This window comes from Coenobita brevimanus, chromosome 46, assembly GCF_032717465.1.
Source record: "Coenobita brevimanus isolate Jiangsu-jjx chromosome 46, ASM3271746v2, whole genome shotgun sequence".
In the NCBI taxonomy this organism is placed as follows: Eukaryota; Metazoa; Arthropoda; class Malacostraca; order Decapoda; family Coenobitidae; genus Coenobita; species Coenobita brevimanus.
The window spans coordinates 41873943-41882848 of record NC_136999.1 but is presented as its reverse complement, the minus strand read 5'-3'; positions in this window follow the sequence as shown (position 1 = coordinate 41882848).

Sequence of the window (8906 nt, the reverse complement as noted above, 5' to 3'; positions counted from 1 at the left end):
TCTGTAATACACAATATATGAATTAAACAACTACTCTGTGTATTATTTTTTAAACATACCTATATTCATTAGTGTCCAATCTTGTGCAGACTATTGATGTATTGCACGTTAAAGTCAAACCAAGTTTCATGGGTTCCGTTCACCATTAACTATACCTTAACTATACTGATGTAGTTACAGTACTGTATGCACTATATGAATCTTGCAGGACATTTATATAGTTTGCACATTATTGAAAAGTAACCCTTTGATGATTATGATGCATTTTGACCGTTTATTTTATCAATCATTAGACAACTTTATACGACTTAAATTAGGAAGGCTCTCTAGAAATCACATAGATAAATCTAATTTATATTCAATCCCCAGATCCTACAAGTTCTTCCCAAGCTGAATAAATTATAGTCTGTATGAGTTAATCGATTTATAAGCTAACAATGGCTTGATGATTTCTGATGAATTTGACAATTTATTGTGGCTAAATTATTACCTTTATTCAGCACAGGAAAAACTTGTTGGAGTTAGGGAGTGAATGTATATTTTTTTATGCACTTGGTTTCTAGAGAGCCTTCCTAATTTGCATGCATGTGATTTATTCCACCAGATATTACTGTGTATTACCCATGATTTTCAACTCGTCTATTACACGTGCTTAAATACTCGAGAAACGAACATATAAAAAAAGATCAGATATCCACATTTTTTAGATATCTCCAGTCCACATCTTTTCCACACGAAAAATGTGACATTTGCCCACTGGGATTCTTGTGCTACTTTGATTTCTTTACTGTTTGAACAAGTCTTGCTTATTTTATATATATATATATATATATATATATATTAGAACACCATTTAATCTAACCTAGTACAGAGCTTAAATCATATAAAGATACTAATTTACTAATGCCACTGACCAAGTTGACCGGGTATGGAGCATTGGCGGCCTGCGTCTGCGTGTGTGTGTGTGTGTGTGTGTTGTTTCTCTTAGGGTGAGTCCACACGTGCTCTCGAACATATATTGGCAACACGGCAGGCAACATGTTCGGGAACATGTTTGAAGCAGTATTTGGACAGATGTATGCAAAAATGTTTCAGTGCAGCTTCCGAGACACTTGCAGGAGGAGAGGCGATGGGACAAGTGTATCCATACCAGGCAGTTGAGACTTCCATCATAATGTTGCCACAACATGATCCTGAGACGCTGCTGTTCCCAACATGTTTGCAGCGTAGTCATAACCTGTGTTGCTTACATGTTGCCAAGCACTTGCTCGAGCACACGCGATGGATGCGCTCTTACTGTGTCCAGCTCTCTCTCTACTCTCTCTCTCTCTCTCTGAGTGTTTCTGTCTGTCTGTCTGTTTATGCATGTTTTGTTCGGCTCCTTCTCACTCTCTCTCTGCGTGTGTGTGTGTGTGTGTGTGTGTAAAGTCAGTTGGTTTGGGTGGTTGGAGTTGATGAGAGGTTCAGTTGGTGGTTGTGGTAGTTCGGTGCACAGCCAGGGTGGGTGGACAGTGGTAATGGTGGAGGGAGGACGGGGGCAAGGTTGTTGGGCAGTGGTGTGTGGAGTGGTTTTGGGGTTCAGGTTGTAAGAGTGACTGGGTTAGTGAGTTGATGCGTTTGGTGGACTGGGTGAGTAGGTGGCTGGATGTGTGGGTGGTCGGGGAGGGGTCAGGCTAAGTTAGGTTTAGATGAGTTTGAGTGGACAAATCGGGTTCAAATGGGTGAATGGGGTGGCGGAGTGAATGGGGTTGTGTAGAGAAGAGGTGGGATGGGCGGGTGGGTCGGTGGGAGGAGTGGGTGGACAGGATGGGGTGGATGGACTGGGTGTGGTGGGCTGGTAGTGCTCAGGGAGAGGTGGGAGGGTTGTGTGGATGGGATGAGATGAATGGCATTGTTGGGGTGACCAGGGGTTGGTGGAATTCGAGGTGGGAAGGTGGTAGGGGTCGGTGGGCAAGATAGGTTGTTGGGATGTGTGGACAATGTGAGTCGCCAGGGAGTGAGTGGGCACCGTTCGTCCCCAGGGTCGCTGAGACGATTGCGTGGTCGGGATGATGATCTACGTGGGTGGTTGGGTTCAGGGTGAAGTGAATGAGTAAATGAGTTGAGCGGCATTTGCTGGGTGAACTTCGTATACTTGACATTCGGGTGGGATAGTGGCTGGATAGCAGGGATCGATGGGCTGGGTGACTGGCAGGGGATGAGGTCAGTGGGTTGTGTTAAATGGGTTGAGTGGGTAAGTGGATAAGTAGGTAAGTGTATATGTGGCTGTCCACACTTGACAAGGCAAGAGAGGGATTCAGATCTGGCCCATATAACTTTTGGCAAGTGTTACTTGGATTTTTAGTCTACCGCTTAGAACACGTAGGACGACTATTTTTAAAACAGACTCTATACATTAAGATCATTGTATTGAAATCTGCTAAAACTTCGATATAATCACTTCTCATGGAACTGGAGATGGATATATACACTTGATAATACACCTAATAGTAAGATAAATGAAAGTAACATTACCTGCAGCAGTGAGAGTGAGCGACGCTTCATATCTCCCATCCATCCGCCTAACAAATCAGTGTTTTAGTGGGAGTAAGGAGGGGGAGTTAGGGGGGGGTCGACGTGTGCGATTAACCTGACATCTAGTGGCAGATTACCCTGTATCACGAATTTCTGTCCGGAGGTGTACTGTACATGGAATAACTATTCTCCCTAATGTAAGTAATCTCTTCAGGTGATCGAGAAGGTCTCATAATAAAGAAACATGAGTTACGACACTCGGTATTTCAATTAGAAAGAGAATAACACGTGGCACTACGGACACTTAGGTCTGCTCAAAGTTATACATATTGTTGGGATAACAAAGAGAAGTAACAAATAAGCATGAATAACCCTACTCTAACCATGAAAAACATCATTGCATCGACATCAATGTGCCTCACAAAGTAACTACATGAACATTAACTCACAACTATCACAGCCCTAATAAGTAATGAATTGGAAAGTCATCCCAACACACATTAAAAAATAATTCACAGTTCCAGGGCACCTGATATTTGGCCCACAAAAATCACATGATTATCTGAGGCTCAGACGGAACTCATAACTCAGTTACACACTAAATAATAAAGTAGAGTATGCATATATATATATGGGAAATACCTCACTATCAAGCTTACAGAATGCAAGGGAGGTGAGCAGGAACTCATGACTCGCTTGTCAAATGAGGCCAGTGGCGTCACCTCCCGTGATCAAACATGACACTTCCTGGGGTACAACAACACTTGATACTAACCCCAGTCTATTTCTCTATTTTCGTCACTAATATCACTCGTGGGGTATCACTTATTCGCGCTTCAACATATCAAACATCAATATTATCAAATTACTTACAGAATTCCTTGGAGGGGGGGTGGGTTTAGGAGGAGGACAGCACCAACCACTCGCCGCGTTTAACAGTCGGTGAGCGAGTGACATGCCAATATTACATGGTGGAAAGGGGAGGGGGAGGATGATGGCTTACACAATTTAAGTTTTTCATTACTACAGACTCGTGACAGACTCAATGTGATGCCTTTCCCCTTACAATTGGCTACCCAAAAAAATGACTTTCCCTAGTTACAATAATCACTCTCCAGCAACCTTTCTCTATACCCTTGCATCGATAAAGCGTTGAAAATCATCGTGCCTCACACCCCTTTGCACATGCGTACATTATGCTGGATTACGTGACCATAGGCACATACTCCTACCCGCTCGAGATTTTAATATTATAAAGAGACTTAATAGTAATAAATTATAGTAGCAAAAAAATGACTTAAGCACTAGGGAACTTAATCTACATTCTGATCACGTTCACATGGATACGGCTATACCCTGGCCACACTCTCTCACTAAACCGAACATTTGGTCATAAAATGAACAAGATACAACTCATTATCACTTCCAGGCACTACATCCACCCACGGTTAGGGAAGACCAAAAGTTCGGGCGACTGGCTCTGAACCCCTCGGAAATAACCAGTACCCATACTAAACAAACTCTGTATGTAAATTCACTTACTTGACCAGTCTCCCTCAATACTGCTACTGTAGGGTGTTCTACACGCTCCTTGCTTGTGAGGAGAAACCAATCCACATGCCTCCAAAGACACCAGCAAACCTGTCCTATACTGCAACTGTGGGATATTACATAAGCTCAATGCTCGAGAACAGTTGGCAGCTATCCCGTCTGCCCCCCCCCCCCCTAAAAAAATCCTCTACCACGAGTAAATTTTCTCATGCTACTCACGATATGCAACCGACAACGTATATCACTTGCCAGGTATATTACTCACAAGAAGAATGCCCTGCAACAAGGAGAAACTTTGTGCTTAGCTGAGAGTAACACGAACCGCTCCACTTTGTTCTGTCCAGAGAGGCCGAGCGAAGCCTACCTACCTCTCCCAACATGCGAGAGCCCCATACATCAGCTTCTCCAAGCCCTATAGAGAAACTGGAAACTTCCCCTCTCTCTCTGAGCAATCCTATTCTGCAGTTTGGGCATTACATACTCATGGCGCTCGAGGTTCTCAAAGCAAGTAGGAAACCTCCAGGTGGAGACGTTTAGGTAGAACTGCCCCTCCCATGTACAATCAGGGAAAGTTCCACATTGCGCAACTTGCGAAGCACTGGTGTATGATGGGTGAATGTGAAGCAGCAGCCGGACGTTATGTGTCTCGTAACTGTGTGTGTGAAGGAGGGGGAGGCGGGGGACTGGTGGAAGAGGAGGGTTTGGTGGTAGGTTGGGAATCATATGACCAGTATTTCTGCAGTGTATGACTTGGACGGTCTGTTTGAGTTATTTTAGTAAGGATATGTGATAATTATGATGCTTGCATTTGATTTTAAATATTACAGAGATGTCTGTAGAGTCAGTGTTGTAAGGAATGTCATGGAAGTTTGCTGGATTCGGACAGAAGTCTGAATGCTTTCATTCCCTCTCAACTTTAACATGAGACGTTTCCCCACGAGATATTCGTAACGATATAACATTTATTCATAACAGTTGACTCGAAAACAAAGCCACCATATATATATATATATATATATATATATATATATATATATATATATATATATATATATATATATATATATATATATTCTTATAAATTTCTTTAATTATTTATCCTCTGTCATCCCACTATAAACATCCGCCTGCAAACATTTCCAGTGTTATTCTGGTAATTATTCGTCTCGAATAATAGTAACAAAAAAAATAAATAAATAAATAAAAACAGACTATGATTATTAACAGACTTTTCGTTTTCCTTTACACAGAATGACATGGGAAGTCTTAATTATAAGATCAGTCTTTGTAACTATCATTCCTATTGAGCATTACAAAACAAATGCAAAGAAGCATACCTTTGACAGTAAACATGTACTACTCGTGTATAATAATCAGAGAACAGTGTAATACTATACAAACAACATACCGCTTTTGTATTCTGAGAATACTTCGGACGCATTATCATTGGCTATTGATACTGGAAACTTCCAGTTGTGTCCAGGTTGTGTCCCCCCCTGTGGCGGGGGGGACACAACCTGGCCGCATTATGGGGTGGTACTACTACTCTGCGGCCAGGTTGTGTTAGGAAGAATACTGCCACCGTATTCCCTGCGTGTCGTAAAAGGCGACTAAAAGGGGCGGGGTGAGGGGACTAGGGACCCCCTCCTCTGTTTTTTAGTTCCTAAAAAGAGACAGGCCAGAGAAAGGGATGGGGGATGGAGTTATCCCCGTACCCTGAAGATTGGGTCTATGAATGTGCGTGGATGTAGTACGATTGAGGCTAAAAGGGAGGAGATTGGGAGAATGTTTGTGAGAAGAAAGTTGGATGTGTTAGCTTTGAGTGAAACGAAGATGAAAGGGAAGGGGGAATCTATGTTTGGAAGTGTGAATGGAAGATTGTCAGGTGTTGATAGAGGAAGGGCAAGAGAAGGTGTGGCCTTGTTAGTGAGTCAGGAAGTACAGCAGTGTGTGATTGAATGGAAGGAGGTGTCATCGAGACTGATGTGGGTGAAAGCGAAATTTGAACGTGAGTTGTGGGTGTTTGTGAGTGCATATGGGCCTGGTAGTGAAAGGGATGAACAAGAGAGGGAGTCTTTCTGGAATGATGTTGATGAGTGTCTGCAGAGTTTTGGAGCGAATGTGAATGTGGTAATGATGGGAGATCTGAATGCTAGAGTGGGAAATGTAGCAGTTGAAGGCGTAGTTGGTATGCATGGTGTGCCTGGAAGAAATGAAAATGGAGAACGAATGATAGCGATGTGTGTTGAGCGAGAGATGGTGATTGGGAATACGCTGTTTGAGAAGAAAGATATTTATAAGTATACATGGGTGAGACAGGAGGGTGGAAGGGTTGTTGATAGAGCTTTGATGGACTATGTGGTTGTGTCTAGGAATGTAATAGGAAGATTGTTGGATGTGAGAGTTCTAAGAGGGGAGGGTGGAGGTATGTCTGACCACTACCTGGTGGAGGGAAAGTTAAGAGTAGGTAAGAGATGGGTGAGAGCTAGGAGGGTTAGGTGTGGCAGGGAGGTTTTGAAAGTGAGTCAGTTGGATAAAAGAGAGAAAAAGATAGAGTATCAGGAGAAATTGAAAGATGAGTGGAGCGCAGTGAAAGATCAGGAAAATGGCAGCGTGGAGGAGGAATGGCAGTTGTTTAAGAGTGCTGTGGTGGGGCATGCAGAAGAGGTGTGTGGTGTGAGACGTGTGGGTGGTGGTGTAAGAAAAGGAAGTGAATGGTGGTGCGAGGAAGTAAGTATGGCTGTGGCCGAGAAGAGACGTGCATATGAAGTGTGGCTGCAGAGGAAGGATGAGATGTCATATGAAAGGTATAAGGAAAAGAGGAATAGAGCGAGAAGGGCTGTGCGTGATGCTAAAGTGACAGCAGATGAGAGGTGGGGTAGGCGGCTGACAGAGAATTTTCAACAGAATAAGAAAATGTTTTGGAAGGAGGTGAAAAGGGTGCGAAAGGGAGAGTCTGGGAAGGAAGAACGAGTAAAAGCAGAGGATGGAAGGATGTTAATTGAGATGGATGCAGTAAGGAAGAGATGGGCAGAGTATTTTGAAAGATTATTAAATGTAGAGGAGGAAAGGGTGGCTGAGATTGTGGCGGATGGAAGGGTGCAAGGAATAAATGTGTTGGGAGAGTTGAATGATTCTTTGATCACGAAGGAGGAAGTGGAGAAGGCAGTAAAGGAGATGAAAACAGGGAAAGCTGCAGGTATGGATGGGTGTGCTGTGGAATGCCTGAAGGGTGGTGGAGTGACTATTGTTGACTGGTTAGTAAGATTGTTGAATGTGTGCTTTGAGAAAGGTATGGTGCCAATTGACTGGGCAAGTGCTTGTGTGGTCCCGTTGTATAAAGGCAAGGGTGATAAGTATGAATGTACTAGCTTTAGGGGTATAAGTCTGTTGAGTGTTGTAGGTAAGGTGTATGGTAGAGTGTTAATTATGAGAGTTAGAGAGGGTACAGAGGGAGTGATTAGTGATGAGCAGTGTGGCTTTAGGAGAGGGAGGGGATGCGTTGATCAGGTGTTTGCTGTGAGACAAGTGTGTGAAAAGTATTTAGCGAAAGGCAAGGATGTGTTTTGGGCATTTATGGATTTAGAGAAAGCGTATGATAGAATTGATAGGGAGGCTTTGTGGACTGTTTTAAGATTGTATGGACTTGATGGTAGGTTACTAAAAGGGGTGAAAAGTTTTATGTAAATAGTAGAGCATGTGTAAGAGTGGGAAATGCTGTGAGTGATTGGTTTCCCGTGAGAGTGGGGCTGCGACAGGGATGTGTGATGTCACCTTGGTTGTTTAATATTTACATGGATGGTGTTGTAAGGGAGGTGAATGCAAGAGTTTTAGGTGGTCTGAGTCTGGTAAATGTTGATGGTGGAGATTGGAATCTGAAGCAGCTGCTGTTTGCAGATGATACTGCACTGGTGACTGATTCAGAGGAGAGATTGAGACAGTTGGTAGAGGAGTTTGGAAGGGTGTGTGAAAGGAGGAATTTGAAAGTAAATGAGAATAAGAGTAAAGTGATGAAGTGTACGAGGTTGATAGATGGTAGGGGGATGAATATAGTTTTGAATGGTGAGTTGCTTGAGGAGGTAGATTGTTTTAAATATCTAGGGTCACATGTTGCTGTGGATGGAAGAATAGATGCAGAAGTGAAGTTTAGAATAAATGAAGTAGGAAAGGTGCTGGGAGGAATGAAAAAAGTGTTTAAATGTCGTTCGCTTAGAATGGATGTAAAGAGAAGGCTGTATGAGGGTGTTGTGGTACCGACTGCATTATATGGGGCTGAAACATGGAATATGGGTGTAGCAGAGAGGAAAAGTTTGAATGTAATGGAGATGAGGTGTCTGAGGAGTATGTGTGGGTGACGCGTATGGATCGGGTGCGAAATGATGAAGTGCGAAGGAGAACTGGAGTTGTTCAGGAGATGGCTGGTAGAGTTGAGCAGAGGGTGTTGCGATGGTTTGGGCATATGGAGAGAATGGATAATGAGCGATTGGTGAAAAGATAACTAGATCTGATGTGAGAGGTGTAAGGCTGAGAGGAAGACCACGAATAGGATGGATGGATAGTGTGAAGAGAGCGCTGGATGCGAGAGGGATGTCTGTCGAGCAAGGAAGAGTGGCTGTGCGTGACAGAAATAAATGGAGAGAAATTGTGAATAAATAAGTGATGACGCAGCCCTGAGGGGATATTCTCCTGCATTTGGTCTGATCAGCTAGTCAGGTCAGGTGCGGGTAAGGGGATGGGTATGTTATGATGTGGCAGGGGTAAACCAGCTCTGCTGTCGGGCCCTGCTGCGGATGTCACTGATTGCATTGCGCAGTTGACCCTTGTGCGGTGTGGTGCGGTGA